General features: G+C 32.6%; 1 long non-coding RNA gene across 1 annotated transcript; it reads left to right on the forward strand.

Moving 5' to 3' along the window:
- Positions 1 to 1,994: 1,994 nt before the first annotated feature.
- LOC120139460 lies at positions 1,995 to 14,891 on the forward strand. The gene is made up of 3 exons (XR_005517643.1): positions 1,995 to 2,033; positions 2,144 to 2,267; positions 14,878 to 14,891. It is a non-coding gene; the product is annotated as an uncharacterized LOC120139460 (long non-coding RNA).
- The last annotated feature ends 1,645 nt before the right edge of the window (positions 14,892 to 16,536 follow it).

Consider the following 16,536-nt stretch of genomic DNA (forward strand, 5'->3'; position numbering starts at 1 on the left):
AGCATTTTAGGGTTTATATTTGATTTTATTATTAAATAACATTTTAAGTGTAAATAAGGTGTTTTCACTACAGCAAAATTGTTCTACATCGGCTTTGTTAGCGGCGTTTTAGGAGTAAACACCACTAATTTTAAACATATAGCGGCGTTTACATAGCAAATGGCACAAATGGTAACTTTAGCATCGTTTTTATAAAAACGCCGCAATAGGTTCATCTATAGTGGCGTTTTTTCAACAAATGCCGCAAAAGAGTAGTACTTTAGTGGCGTTTTAATACAAACGCCGCTAAAGACTCGTAATTTAGTGGCATTTTTATACAAACGCCGCTATAGAATTGTACTTTAGTGGCGTTTTTATACAAACGCCGTTATACACATGTACTATAGTGGCGTTTGTGTTTACAAACGCCGCTAAAGACTCATAATTTAGTGGCGTTTTTATACAAATGCCGCTAAAAACTCATACTTTAGTGGCATTTTTATACAAACTCCGCTAAAGACGCGTACTTTAGTGGCATTTTTATTCAAACGCCGTTATACACTTGTACTATAGTGGCATTTGTGTTTACAAACGTCGTTAAAGACTCGTAATTTAGTGGCATTTTTATTCAAACGCCGCTAAAGACTCGTACTTTATTGACATTTTTATACAAACGCCGCTAAAGACTCGTACTTTAGTGGCGTTTTTATTCAAACGCCGCTATACACTTGTACTATAGTGGCGTTTGTGTTTACAAACGCCGCAAGTTTACAAATTTTAAGTGTCGCGCCCTTTAACCATTTTTTCATTTTTTTCTCTTTCAAGCATTTTTCAATCCCGCCGTTTACCCAAACCCATCTTCTTCACTACCAAACCCCAAACCCATATATTTCATTACCATTTTTATGCTATCTCTGATTTAGATTCCCTTATCCACATTTTTAAAAGAACTCATCGCTGGAATTGAAGAGCAAGGAATCTGAAGTTGAACTACCGAGATCCAAATGATGGATTTAAACCTGAATCAACTAGAATCGGGTTGGGAGGAATTGAGGAAAGAAGCTCGAAAGATCGAAGGCGATCTCGATGTCAAACTATCTTCTTATGCTAAGCTCGGTGCTAGGTTCAATCTAGGAGGGTTGCTCGTTTTCCTCCTTTTTATTGTTATTTTCTGGAATGTGTGTTTCTTTTTTTTCCCAATAGATTATTGAAATTAGGAACAAATTTGTTGAAGAACTGAACATATTCTAAAATCTGAATAAATAAGATTTGTTTAATGGGAATGTTTTTCCTGTTTTAGGAATCCAAAGCCTTAGGAATCTGGTGCTCTTTCGTTTCTTCTTCTTCTTTGTGATAATATTTACTTACATTTAGATTATGTAGATATTGGGTCGCCACCGGCCAGGTCAAGCAGATCATGGAAGTCTATGGAAATTGAAATTCAATCATTGCTTGAGAAGCTGTTGGACTGATCGTATGAGTAGATGTACTGCATCTTCTGCACCGACTACTTCGGTAACCCAGAAACTTGCAAGACATAGAGACATACTACATGAGTTTACTCAGGTTTAATCTGTTGATTCCAACGATTATAATGCAAAAAATTTGAATTCGAAGGAACTCATCACCCCGACGTGACGAGTCCACTTAAAAACAATAAATTAATGACCTAAGTAAGATCCACTCATCCGAGTCTATTAAAAAATAATATTTTAAAAAAACTCGTCACCTCAAGATAACGAGTTCACCCGATATTGTAATAAATAACTTAGAACCCTAATTAAATTCTAGGATGGGTAAAGCCCTAAATTTTAAATCTAAAAGCCCTATCGGGCCAAAACAAATCCTGATTTATTTTCTTGTACGAAAAGAAAGGAACATAACGAGGACCCTATAAACCAATTTTTCTTGAATTTAAAAACCAAAACCCGGTTTAAACTTGGCTCCTCGGTACGACTTTACGCAACTCTTATTTATTTCCCTTGTTTCACCTAAAGAATATCATAGTTGGTGCTATGGCAAAAACTGAGAAAATTGCCTTCATTCTTGAACAAGTATGAGCATCTTATTTTGATCATGACCCTTAATTGTTTTTAATATGAATTTATCTTTTATATTAAGACTGCAATATTATTGTCACCCTGTCAATAATTAAATTTTGCAGGTTCGCCTTTGCTTAGATCGTCAGGATTATGTTCGTGCTCAAATTCTGTCGAGGAAGATTAGTCCTAGAGTATTTGATGTTGACCCTTCTAAGGAGAAGAATAAACCCAAGGAAGGTGACAATAGTAGAGGTAAGTCCTTGAATATATTTTTTTTATTTTTTTCTTTTTGTTTATATTATACCGTACTGAGGTCAAGCTTTCATTGGCAATGAAAGAAGAAAATATAACCAAACTCTCGAAAGTTTTATGGTCCATGTTTTTCTTTGAAAGCTTCACTCTAATAATTTGATACTTTTCTAGGAGCTGCGAAGCTCAATATTTTCTTTGTTATCTCTTTGTTTTCTGTATATGTACAGTCCTTATGGGTTTGAAGTAATGGTATAATTCTTCGTTTTAAGGAATTCAGAAGAATCAAGCAATGAGGGAACATGCTTGTTAGCACAGTGTTCGGGGATCATTTTTTGAGTAAGTAGTTCACTTTTTGAGTTCTTTTTATCGTCTAAAATTCTTATAGTACAAAGTTATAACTGGAAATATATGTTCCTTGATTCATTTGTTTATTTTACTGATCATGAATAGGATCAAAAGGCACATGAAGCAATCTTGAAATGATTGAACCTACTAGGGTTTTCCCTATGAACTTTGAGGGACTTAGACATGCATGCTTTCTTGATCCAAAATTATAAGATTTCATTGCTTATCCCTCTTTTTTATTTCCTTAACTTTTCTAAGAATACAAACTTGCTCAGATTCTTGGGATAAGAATTCTAACTTCTAAAAGTAAGATGGCAACCAATACATTATTAAATTTTTTCTTTATGATGACATTTTTTACATTCTTATGTAGAATATATTTTAGTTTTCATGGTTCCTGACTTCCTGTTTTTATTGTTTGTTGCAACATCTTTTTTCAGTTCTCAATCACTCACATGTATGTTATGAATGCAAGTTCTGCTGGTTGTTTCCTTCTCTTCTTAGTCTCATCTAAATTATTGTAATTGCAGTAATCTTGAAGAACAAACTTCAACAAAAAGTGACTTCTTCAATAGACTGGCACAACGTTTCCCATTTGTTTTTAATCTATTGAGGGGAGATCATTCACTGTCAAATGATACTTTTAAATAAGATGTCAAAACGATGAATATGACAAATTCCAATGAAGTGGGAAACAAAGTAGCTTTAGAAGGCATATCTGGAGGTTATGATGATGACGCTAGTGAAATTGAGGATGTATCGAACAATAAATCCATGTATATCTATACTTTGAGGTTCAGTTGTAACTCATTTGTACTTTAATGTCTTTTAAGGTTCTCTCTCCATAAAAAAAATTTAATTTATTTTGTTGTTAAGTATTTTTCTTTATGTTTTTTGTCTTAATTAAAATGTATGGTTGTTGTTAATTAGATAAAGCTAGATATAAATTTAGGTGATGTATAGCAGAAATGAAATATGCAAAATCAATTAATATTAGCTAAAGAAAGGTAATTAGCGGCGTTTGTATAAAAAAACGCCGCTATAGGTCTGACTTTTTGCGGCGTTTGTGTTCAAAAACGCCATTATAGGTCTGACCTTTTACGGTGTTTGTGCCCAAAAACGCCGCTATAGGTCTGACCTTTTGCGGTGTTTGTTCTAAAAACGCCAGTATAGGTCTTCTCTTTTGTGGTGTTTGTATCCAAAAACACCGCTATAGATCTGTCCTTTTGCGGCGTTTTTTCTAGAAACGCCGCTATATATCATAACTTTTTGCGGCGTTTATTCCAAAAACGCCGCTATAGATATCGACCTTTTGCGGCGTTTGTTCAAAAAACGCCGTAATAGATATTGACCTATTGCGGCGTTTTTGTTCTCAAACGCCGCTAACTTTAGCGGCGCTGGTATTGCCTGCACTTATTGCGGCGTTTTTCCTATCACCGCAAATACTTTTAGCGGCGCTTAAAAACGCCTCTATAGACTAAAAAACGCCGCTAAAACTCTATTTTGATGTAGTGTTTTATGTTGCTTTAGTACCCTAAAAACTCCCTAAAGCTTAGCACATGTTTAGGAACCAAACTAAGACATTTGAGATGATTTTTGGGTGTTTTCCAAGCTTAAATAAGATGTTTTTGGGTTTGAGTATCGATACTGGATGAATTAAGATAAAATTTAGAGATTTCCAACTGGAAGTATCGATATTTTGGAGAGAGTATCAATATTGCCCCTCTTTTTGATACCAACATCATAAAAGGGTATTTCTAGCATTAAAAAAGGATATCGATACTGGAAACTAGAGTATCAATATAACCCCTACAATATCGATACTCGAGGTAATAATATCGATACTGGGCCAAATTTTCTACAACAGAATTCATTTCTGGTATCGATACTCATAGGGGTATTGATACTTGATCCTAGGATATCGATACTGCAAGAGTATCGATATTACCCACTTTGTATGGTTAAATTTGACCTCTTTAATGCCCGTAATTGTAGAACTTGGTCCGTGAGGGATGTAAATGGCTAACCGGGCCTAAAAACACTCGTAAAAGTGGGTTACTACTAGAATAACCATGGTAGGCATAATGCATTCAAGTTCCTTCAGCCAAGCATGTAGCGATTAGAGTATCGCTACTCAGTATTGAACTCGAGCAAGTTATCGAGCCAGTAAATTCTGAAACAAGTGAATAGCAGAATTAAAATCGTTATAAAATCATGAAACACATAAATACTTCTCTAGAGACAAAGAATAACTAAAATGCCCTTAAATAATGAATTACCATAATAGAGCAGCTTAACAACTAATAGGAGTAACATACTAATAAACCCTTGCATAACGTTCCAGATGAGAGAACAAACAAGATAACAGTTAGTGACATGATGACCTCACTTTAGTATGGGTAGCTATGTTAAGGTGTAGTCAAGCTACCTTAGTTGCCCTAACGGGGCATTGTCAGTGTGTGAGGTACTTTAGTGGCTAATTAGGTTACGGACCCCAAACACTCACGAGAAGTGGGTTAATGTGTCAGTGTTGTCTGGCCTTTGAGCCCTTAGTCATGCATGTATAGTTGCATCATTCCAGTACAACATGTTGTGTGAGACCGAGCCAATGCTTCATTTGAGCGGAAATTACGTAGATGCTATGTGACAATAGGTCCCCCTCCGTGATCTACCTAATGGCTATGTGAGACCAAGAGATCATTAGTAGCTTAGTGGGAATTTTACTGATGTTATATGACACCAGGTTCCCTCGGTTAATTAGTGTTTGATGGCTATGTGAGACCAAATACAAGTTAGTATTGCATTCAATTAAAGCACAATAGAGTCAATGTTGCATTCAGATAATGAACAATAGTGTCAATGTCGTATTTAGAGAATGCATAGAAGTTATTGTCATTAGGATTAGAGACCTTATAAAGGTATACTCATGGAGAAGCCCTTAGCAGAGGGTTAAGGGAAACAAGAAACTCCTACTTCAGTGATAAAGTAGTAAAACCTTAAGTAGGTAGCATTTGATAATGATCATGTATGTAACTAATGCTTAGTACCATGTCTTTAGCATGTTTGTGTTTATGTGACACTTAATGCTGCTTTAGATTAGCTATTATACTAATGTGTTTTGTATGCTCAACATTTAGATGGTTTTGTTCGTAGGTTATTAGCTTGATCCATTGGTGGAGCATTTTCATAGCAGGACTTTCAGTATTTTTTTTAGAGTACTATATTGTAGCTTTAGTGGAAATATGTATTCATAGAACATTACTTATGTATTTGGTTTATCAAACTTTGAGTTATACTATTTTGATTTTAAATCATGTGCCACGGAGCATCTATTTTATAAAAGCATTTTTATAACTGTTGTATATATTATCTTTGTACGACATAGTATGTTTTGAAATGAGAATGAATAGGCTTTGAAATTAGAGGTTACCACGGTAGCCCAATGTGGTAAATTAGGCCCAATCGGGTTTAGGTGTTACACTTGGAGTCTTTAATGAATATAATTTTACCATTTTTAGTAGAGCCAAAACATCGATCCATTTTTACGAAGGATTGATGCTTTGTATTTCAATATGTAAAGTTAACAAAAAGATTAATCCTTGTGCAAGAGATCGATCCTTTAAGCCAAAAGATTAATCCTTTTGTGGAAAACCCAAATAATGCATACGACATGTAAGAATTGTTGGGACCGTCGGGGCACCCCACAGCGTAGCAGAAACAAAACTCGACGGACTCACCAGCGATCCAAGTACATAAAACTGAAATCGGGAGGAAAATGTGCGAATACTTATAATGGGTTCCTTGAAAAACAACAAAGACAACAACGAGAAGTGGTAATCATGAATGGTTCGAATTGTAAGCCTCCACGAAAACACGTCTCGACCTCTACTTAGTTCACCCTGTTGTGAGCAAAATTTTCTTTTCCCAAAATCGGTTTTGAGAAAAACAGCTGAAGTAGTCGGCTGCTAGACCTTACCTCACTTAAATATATCAGTTACCCTAACATTTAGGGTTTTTAATTTATTTTGAATTCATAAATTTCTTATTTAATTAATTCAAATTAAATATACATTAAAGACTTATAATTTGAATTACAATCTTTAATGTTTATTTAAAATCTTATTTAATTATTCCGAATTAAATATCAATTAAAAGAGTTGTAATCAAAATTACATTCTTTTAATGTTTACTTACTATATTCGGGATAATTAAAATCATATGTATATCAAATATACATATATTAACTTTAGATATATTTTAGTAACATACAACAAATTGTACATCTTTGCTCATTTCAATCCTAGGGTGTGACCCTATAGGTTCTTGTAACGTTAGTAGTAATTATTAGAACAATTCTAATATTACATACAATGAGTTCTAGCAATATATCATTGTCACCTAAGTTACAAGAAATTATGATTCGACATATCATCTTCGTGATTAACTCTTTTATGTATTACATCCTTTTGTCCTTTATATCTAGAATAGGCACAAGTCTTTGAATAGTCACACTTGTATAGTCCATCTATTGTTTCTTCATATCTAGAGTAGACTATATAATTAACGAATAATTTGTGATATCACATATCAACTTATTCGAGCATGGCCATGCATTTCTAGTCACTCAATCAAGTGACCTGTGATATATTTCCTATTATGTAGGAAGGACAAATTCTATCTTAATCATACACACCCCACTACATATATTGAGATATATTAAATAACAACCTTTATAGTGCAACCAATTATGGAGCATGTTTAATTGTATCAAAACATACAACAATATATGTTGGGATGACATTGATCTCAAGTCTGGGGATCATACATATAGTACTCACTATGAGCAATGTTATGACCGTTACATAATAATCCAAGACATATGCTCATGATGGGTCAATCCAATATATTATTCTATAACAATATAATCATGTATCAATTATGACATCTCTATGCCAATGACAACTCCTTGTCATCAATCAATAACACGTTAGTCTTAAGCGTATTATTATTGTCTATGCCCATAATAATACTTGACTATGGATCTTTTAATAATGTTATTATATGGACTTTATTATCTTTAAGTTTATGTTAAACACATACATATAACTAAAAATAATAATGGCAATGCCTTTATTCAATAAAATCGGTAAATAAATGTATTATTACAATCATCATATGATTGGTCTTTGGGCATGCTCTACAAGAACATGCTTCTAACTGATCATGCTTCTAACTAATCATGCAATAAATCCTAAAGCCTACGAACATGTGGGGGACATACTGGAATCACTTAGAACATGCCAAAACTCACATGCTACATGTTGTATGTCATCAAATAACACATTTAACATGCATTTGACAATCAAAGTAAAAAAATTACATGAAATGCCAACTTTACCTCAAATCTCCTAGTCATTTTCTGCATTATACCTCATTACATGCACCCTATGAGTCTAACATATTATGTTACCTTAGCGTCACTTGTTTAGATGATAAAACCACATAATTAAGGCATAGAACAATATTTAGTCTCTTTAGGCTCACGTTAACATATAAAAACACATGTATTTTAACCTTAGCATTCAACATCCTTTGTTTAATTATGAATTCAAGTATTAAAAAATTGACATTATACTTCATTCATCATACTCATCAAACCATAACATATATCGGTTCTCAAAAGTTTCCTACATTGCATCTTATTGAAACTGAAATACAACATACAATAGTTGAAGCTCTTTTGCTTGATCACTGCATAATGTTTGGCTCTCAAGTCCTTGATATCAACCTTTAATCCACTGAAAAGTATTAAACAATGAGTGTGACCTACAAGGCCCGATGAATGACTAAACATTCAAATGTAATATATACAATAAAGCTAAATGAAAGCATCATATATGCCACAACCTCACTGTTTTTACTTAAAGTTTCCATTATTCGTTTGTCTTTCCAAAATGTCCATATAATGCAAAATTTAATGCACTAAAACTTGAATGCATTCATGGTCAATGTTTTACCTTTATGGTAGCCAATATCACATACATGCACAATTATCTTTGCTTGACTTTTTTGACATATATCACACACATATTTGTCATTAATGATAATTGACACTTTATTCAAAACACAACATATTCATTGGACAAACGGACTCCATACAACTCCCATTTTATTGGGGACTCACAGATCCCAAAACAACAATAATGGTGGAGAAAACACCCAATCTTACCTTGTATCTTCGATTGGCATGATCACATTCCGTAACACCACTTTAACATTTCACACATATACAGATACATTGAATACTATTTTCTAGACATGTCTTTCATATTCAAAGGTCTCATATTGAACAATTTTCCAATTAATCAACGTTTATCAAAAGTAGTTACTACTTGATACATAATATACTACATATATATTTCAAAACATAATTTTGTAGCCGAATTTGTTGGTTGCCATAGTTAGCCTAACTTAGATAGCAAGATACACCTAACTAATCCATAGATAGTAGAGAATATCTACGCATCCACATCATATATATATATATTCACATAGTTTCCAAAATATCTTTCCAAAACACTTATGCCTCAAAGAGTAACACAATATATGTATATGTTACAATTCTAATGCATCATAAAACATAATTAACATAAGCCGAAGTAGTAAACACTTACTCTAGGATCTTAGAATAGGTTTTAACCTAACACTAAGCCTTCATTCAACATCAAAGATGCACATCACAAGTGAGTGGATAACCACTCACCTTATTGATCTAATCACGCTTTTCACTCCAATTCACTTACTAACTCGCTTCCAAATGATGATGCAATAATTTCCTTACTTCAATCACATCTTAGAAAAACATTTTATAGGATCAAAATAATGCAAAAAAATAGAGCATAAAATTCATCCTTAAATAGATCTGAAATTCACCAAAAAATTGCAACAGTTACCGATCCTACAAATATAACACATACTCTCAAATAAAATAAAAATCAAGGTTTTAAATTGATTTAAACATGTATCACTCTTTTTCTCGTATCCGTTGCTGAGTATGAGTCAGAGATATCACTCGACAATTTTAAAATAGTCTTTATTCAAAAATCGTTAAAATTTTGTTTCTTTAAAATCAATTTAACTATAAACAAATTTAATCGCTTAAATTCGAAAAGTAACATGTAAAAGTATTTTTCACATTTGATTTCAGGAAGTAATATGGAAGTTCAATACTATTTCATATAAGTATTGAAACTACCTAAATAAAAATTCATCTTTATGCTAATAAAATATAATTTTACCAAATATATATAAACTAAAGTCCCTATTCATAGCTACATATTTCTTACTAAAATCCACACATGTAAACCATTACAAATCATTTAAAAATTATAGACATATCAGAACATATTTAATCCATATTAAAATGTTATGGACACTTATTATGTGTATACATGCCAACTATAAAGTAAAAAATAATAGTAGGATGCCATTACTGATACCGATAGGTAGTCGTCGATGAATGATGCCATGCTAAGCTCCTTCCTCCACTCGATTTTCTTTTCCTACGTGTGAACATCATCACATGCTAAGTATACACTTAATGAGACATTTCATAAACAAAATATAGCTTATCGATATAAAAATATCATAATAAACCAAAATACGGAAAATATGATATAAAAATGCATGAACTCATAAAACTGACTTATTAAAGTAATTCTTTCCTCATATAACATGTAAAAGTAATGGTTCATGTATAGGGCATATTATGCCAAATCAGAGTATTCTATGAAAGATTTACTTTCACTAGAATCAATCAACCTGCACTTTTTACATTTGTTCATATAATAACCTAATGCATTAAATGAGAATGCATGATACGTGAGTCAGACGAGTGTGTTCAATATCCAATATAACTGCCACATAGATAATATGCACCTTAGTTCCAGAAGTACACAAATGTACTAATACAAATACAAGTGATGTAGAACACAAGATCATGTATAGATATTTAGGATGGTAGTTCACAATGTCAAAATATTATGAACCCCATAATACATATATAGTGCTTGAAGTACATGAATGTACTAAAATAGAGTCAATCGATGATCACTCCAACTCATGACTTGCCAATTGTACCAATAACTCTTAATGCACATACAACGGGTCTTTTATATCTGAATCATATGCCATTCATTTATCATAATAATCCATAGATACTAACATATCAAAATATCATATAAAAGTGCATTGCACAGTTCATAATTGAAAACATTCAAATATCATTTAGCAAAATAGTGTGAAAATATATCAAAAATATCAACATCAATAATTATATCAAGATCAAAATTATTTATTTATCAAAAGTATTCATTGATACAATTATATATCAAATATCATTATATGATTCAAATCTTTTTCTTTCCAAATTATCCGAGGTTGACTCATCGCAAGAATTGCTCATATCATACATATAATAATAAGTAAGAATGCACTCACCTAGTATTTAGCTTGCAAACTTTATTTAACGACATAAGCCTCACTTCCACACTTTTTCTTAGCTTTTAGCTTGTTGTGCTCTCGAATTTTGATCATGATCTATACGGACAATATTTATAAAATATATACATTTCAAAGTACATGTTAGTGTGATACTAACATAGGCTTATAATAGGAAATAAATTCCTAAATTTTCTTTCAATACTTAGTCGATATTAATTCTATTTCATAACATAAGCATCAACCTTAGCACTTCAAAATATAACTCCAAATCCTTCAATATTCAAATCAATAAATAGTTCACATAACCTTTCTAATTCCACAATTTAACCACTAAAATGAATTTTTTAGAATTTATCTCAATATTTTCATAATATTCAAAACGGTCCCTTGTCATTATTCTTCCATTCAAGTTTCTAACAACATAATCAAGCATTGTAACATTTCATTCTCATATAGCACATCAACTTTTAAACAATTTTCATTTCAATCCCAAACTTCATATAACTTTCAATTTGGTCCCTAAAGATTACAAACTTCCAAATTGGTCCCTAAAGATTACAAACTTCCAAATTGATCCCTAAAGATTACAAACTTCCAAATTGGTTCAAACAACTTTCTAAGGCTTGCAGAATTATCCATTGATCATTTCTAATGTTAGAGATTTTTTTTTAATATTTTTCCTTTTTCCCCTTAGGGTTGAATATAAAAGGTTACATTACACATAATTTCCAACTTAATTCAAGCATGAATTCAACCCCTAAACATCATTTCCAATCATCTACAATCAATCCCATATCAAATTCAATTCAAACATAAAATTTCAATATAAACCCTAACATAGTTGACTTGAAGAACTCCATTTCTATTGGGTTTTCATCACCTTTCTTGGAAATGATTCTACAAAATCAATTTCATCATAATTAAACCTTATAACATGAAAACCTAATATCCCCTTTATCCACCTAATTCAAGGTTTCAAGCATGGAAATCATGAACAAATGTTACCGAATAATAGAGAATTTCATGTAGAATAATTTTCTATTTCACGATTTCATCCAAATTCTAACTTAAATGGCTTGAAAATTTAAAAATAAAACTTTCTCCCCTTACCTATGGATGTCACGACACCAAGGAGGAAGATGAACCAAAATATTGAAAATTCTAAACAAAAATCTTAAGCCATTTGTCATGTATTTAATTAAAATGAATTAAAAATTCATTTTAATGCATGACAAATTTACCCTTATGATCTGATGATAGTTACCATACCACATGTCCATTTTATTCATCCTAAAGTAAAAAAATGAACAAACTAATTCATGACTTTCAACTTTACCCTTGAAGTTTTCCCGAAATTACAATATCTCCATTTTAATCTAACAGTCCCGATTTAACATGGAAAATCAACTTAAATCCAACAGTCCATGTTAAATCCTACCATTTTAAGACATGAAAACTACATTATTAACCTTTCCCTGTTATCTCTCAAAATATATTGAATATTCGATTCAATCCGATTATCTGAATATTTTTCCAAACTTTATCACTTTATAGCCATTAATACAAACTCCGGATCAAAAATCCGCGTAACATGAAAATACCACTCTTGGGGGTAAACTATTCATTTACGTGGTTAAAATACATAACTTTTAAAATTACAACTTGATCACTAAATTTTTCCATAGTTTACATTTTTTCCTCAAAACTTTCAATTTATTCATTTTGGTTACTAGTCAAAGTTTGCGATATTACAAAACCCATATACACAGAAAAAATTGTGATGAATCTAAAATTCTTGGTATATTAAGTAAAACTAATTTAATCCAATTGAAAATCTTGATTCTCTTTACTCTCTTTCGCGAATTTGATTATATATATATATATATATATATATATTAAATATCAAAATATCCTAGCAAGAACGATTGAAAATCACTGAAAGAAATGAAACCTACTATTCAAGTTCAATAAAATGGTCTGCTGAGTCGTGAGTTCAAACTGCAAAGTGGGATTCGACGAGTGGACCCCTTGTCCCTTTACCTCTTTAATTTAACCATGGAGAGGTTAAGTCAGTTTATATCACTCTCGGTATCATGTAGACAATGGTCAACTTTCAACCTTGCAAGACATAGTCTGCCTATCTAGCATTTATTCCTCGCTAATGCCATGATGTTGTATGCTAAGGCTGACATTACTAATTCATTGAATATTGATGCAATCCTCTCCTCTTTTGGACACTATTCAAGCCACATAGTCAACAAAAGTAAGACAAAATATATTCTTCTATCCAAATACTTGCCAGGAGATTTGAAACGAAATTTGCAATCGATTGGGATTTCAGTAAATATAGGGAATGAGTATATATCTTGGAGTCCCAGTTTGTCATATTGGAGTAACGAGGGATCTTTATAACTTCATTCTCCACAAAATTTAGAAAAAGCTTGATGGCTAGTTAGCACGCAAATTGTCCTTCACCGGGCGTATCACCTTGGCAAAATCCATTTTATTGAGTATTCTGTCATATCTTATGCAGTCTTGCAAGCTACCAGTTAGCCTTTGTGACAAAATAGAGAATATTGTTCTCCGTTTTATATGGGGGGCTGGCTCGAAATCAAATCGTATTGCATTGATTAATTGGAACTCTTTGTTAACCTTTACAACGCGTTGAACTAGGAATTCGCAGCACAAGAGGTATGAACATCGCTTTCATCATCAAAATTTGTAATGCTTCGTCCAATCTCCTGACTTTTTTGGGTTCTACTACTCTGAGAGAAATACAAAATGAAGACTCGGTCCGACTTCCATTGCCCTCGCAACAGCCCCCTTTTTGGCGTTCAATTGTTGGAATATGGTCTCAATTACATGCAAACTTAGCATGGTCAGTAGGGAGTGAGGAGTCGATTAATTTTTGGAAGGATAATTGGATCCCAGATTTTGTCCTTATTCATTGTTACGCCAATCCAGGAATCAACAAAAAAGTTAATCTTATGGTTCAAAATCTTGTCTCTAATGATGACTCGTAGAATTGGTTGATTCTACATCAATTGCTTTCTAATCTAGCCCTCATATATTTCAGTAATATCGAACAACCAAACCTTGATCTTAGACCTGATTGTTGCTATTGGAAAGATGTTTTAAGTAGAAAATTTTCCACAAAGAGTTCTTATACTCTTCTACACTTACCTATTTGGAATGATACTGATCAGCGTTGAAAACTGATTTGGAAATTGCTTATCCCCAAACACGTTTATGGCTTTTTATAGTTTGTAAGGAATGGTAAAATTCTTTCCAAACATTTCATACCCTGATTTTTTTTTGTTTAATTTAACTTACTAATTAATTGGATTTTATTTAGGACCAATATGTAAGATTCTGAAGATTTCAAGACAATTCTTGGAAGTTTAGGGACTCATGCTTGAATTTGTTCATCACTAGTCTACAAAACAAGAAAGAAATAAAAAAAGGTGTCCGTTGTGATTTGAATCCATGACCCAAGGAGCAGGGTGACATGCCTTAGCCATTAGGCTACGACACTATGCCTTAAAATAATAAAAATCACATTTTATATTTGTTTAAATCAAATCCGGTAAGAAACAAAACAAACCCCCCTTTCAAAAAGCACATCATCAATCCCCTTCGCCCCTGACCAATCAATTGTCGTCCAACAATTGTGCTCGTCACCACCCCTACTAAAGTGATCGTTGGCCTCCCGCGAACAAAACCCCCTTGGTCTTTCATCGTGAATCGTGATCGTCAGTTGTAGAAGAGCTCTCGAATGTTAGTCGGAGTCCTTAACTGCCACCTTGGATTTTCATGATTTCTGGCAAATCTTGAGAACCGGTGAACTCACCGCCACCAACTTGGGACCCTTCGTCCCTTTTTGAAAAAAACCGTACTGAATCATCGATTCACCATTGTTATTCTTGTCATCTACCATGGTAAGCCTCTGATATCTTTTCTGCTCGTTTTTTGTCGATGTAGCTGGATTTTTGAGTTGTTTTGAGCCGATTGTATCGAGTTGTTACTATTGCAATGATTGCTCTTCATCCCCGTCTTTGTTGCCAGCTGCACGCGCCATCAGGCAATACCCTGGTGTGTGAGCTTTGTTATTTTCTGGTCAAACCTTCTAGACCGGCCGGACATTTTTGAACTGATTAAATCGGCCTAAGCCGTTTAAGCCGAGCCACCTGAGTCGTGAGCTGAACTGTCCAATAAGTCGAGCCATGAGTCAAGTCGACCCTTGACTTGACTAAAGATTGTCTTTGACTTTGATCAAAGTTAACCGTTAACTTTAATTAAAAAATTAATTTTTTTAAATAAATCATAGTTTATGTTTTTTGATGTCTCATTTCGAATCCAAAATATTTTTTGTCAAATTTAAATATGATAAGTTATTTTTTAGTGTTTTATCTTCTAATTCGATACAAATTTTCACGTTTAAGATCTATTTCTGATGCAAATCATTTTGTCTTGTATCTGAGATATTATGGGGCGTTGAATTCAAGGACGAGAGAGATCAAATGGAATTTAAATGGTTTACTGATGTGGTTCAAAAATCGAGACAATATATTATTATTACTACTTTTTGCATGCTTTACGAAACATGTTGGTAGTGGTTATTGTATAAAAAATATTACTGGTCAATTAGGTAGAATTAACTATTGTTGGACATGAACTGAATTTTGTTAGAAGTTAATAAACTGAATAACACTCAGATAACTCGTATAAGAAATTGGAAGACTAATAGGAAATAATACCAAGTTCATTGATTAAATAGTAAATAAATTAGCCTCATGATCCGTATTTTCAAATTAACTTCTTTAAAGGTTAAATGATGAGAATACTTAGATAAAAAATTATGAAAATACCCCTATTAAGTAAAATTAAGAAAATACCCTTGTGTTGTAAAAAGATCAAGATTATCACTATAAGTGAAAAATAACCCTAAAAATACATACTTAATCCAAATTAAACTACTAAGACACCTTTTAAATGCTTGTTTTGTTTAGAAAACTTTTGATATCCAATTTTAAGCTCTAAGATGGCAAAAGACTTAGAACTCTGATTCTTGAATAAACACATGAAGACTAATTTCTTGGAAGTAATGCAAATGTTATAATTGAATGAAATGACTGAAATTCCCTTGAGATGAAAAAGGGACCTGGATTTCCCCATATAGTGAAATGACCTAAAAATTCGTTCATGTCTTGATAAAACTACGGATTTGTAGATTAAATTCATGATCTGCTTGGAAAAGTAAAAACGATTCCTAGCCTTCGTGATTGCTATATAATTAGATACTTTGATTTCTGAATAATTATCTGAAGACCCATTTGCCGGAAGCACTTTATATGGATGAATTGATTAAAATGACCAAACTACTATGGAATTATAAAATGAATAGAATAACCTTGAG

The sequence above is a fragment of the Hibiscus syriacus genome, unplaced genomic scaffold (assembly GCF_006381635.1).
Source record: "Hibiscus syriacus cultivar Baekdansim isolate YM2019G1 unplaced genomic scaffold, ASM638163v2 tig00110747_pilon, whole genome shotgun sequence".
Lineage (NCBI taxonomy): Eukaryota > Viridiplantae > Streptophyta > Magnoliopsida > Malvales > Malvaceae > Hibiscus > Hibiscus syriacus.